Source organism: Galeopterus variegatus, unplaced genomic scaffold (genome assembly GCF_000696425.1).
Source record: "Galeopterus variegatus unplaced genomic scaffold, G_variegatus-3.0.2 Scaffold15286, whole genome shotgun sequence".
In the NCBI taxonomy this organism is placed as follows: Eukaryota; Metazoa; Chordata; class Mammalia; order Dermoptera; family Cynocephalidae; genus Galeopterus; species Galeopterus variegatus.
The window spans coordinates 1-959 of NW_007741397.1; positions in this window are offsets into that span (position 1 = coordinate 1).

Genomic DNA, 959 nt, shown 5'->3' on the forward strand with positions numbered 1-959 from the left:
AGATTTTTTGCTATTGACTTGTTTGAGTTCCTTCCATATTCTGGATATTAATCTCTTGTCGGCTGGATAGTTTCAAATATTTTCTCCCTTTGCGTACATTGTGTCTTCAATCTGTTGGTTGTTTCCTCAGCTCTGCAGAAGCTGAGGTGTTTTCCTATTCGTTTACTTTTGCTTCTGTTGTATCACATTATAACTCAAAGGGCCTAGAAAATAAAAATAGGGAAAAACCTTCCCCAAATATAGCAGAAGTTAGGAAATAATAAAGATCAGAATACAAATAAATCAAGTAGAAAATTGGAAATATCAATAAATGTAACAGTTGTTTTTTTTTAAATAAACAATATCAACAAACGCATAGTTAGACTAACTCAGAAAAAAAGAAAGAAACTCAAATATATAAAATTGGAAAGGAAGTAGAGACATTACAATAGATGCCTCAGAAATAAAAAAAGATCATAAAGGATTATTATAAACAATTATATGGCAACAAATTTGATAAATTAGAAAAATGGATAAATTTGAAAAAAAAANTGACTAGAATTTTTTCATACACATGTAGGCCATTTGTTTATCTCCTTTTGAGAAATGTCTACACAGCTAATTTGCCCTTTGTTTTTTATTGTGGTAAAATATATACAAGGATTGTCATTTTAAGCATCTTTAGATGTACAGTTGCATGGAATTAATTACATTCACAATACTGTGGTATCACTACCTCCACGTGTTTCCAATTATTTTTTCACATTCTAAACATAAACCCTGTTCCCATTAAACAATAACTTCTCTCGTTCCTCCTCCCCAGTTTCTGGTGACCTCTAAGCTACTTCTGTCTCTGATTTTTTTAAAAAAATTATTTTCATAACTGACATATATTAATTGTATATATTTATGGAGTACACTGTGATATTTGGATACATTTACACAGTATGTAATCTATTAGGGAACAATCCAGCAATCCC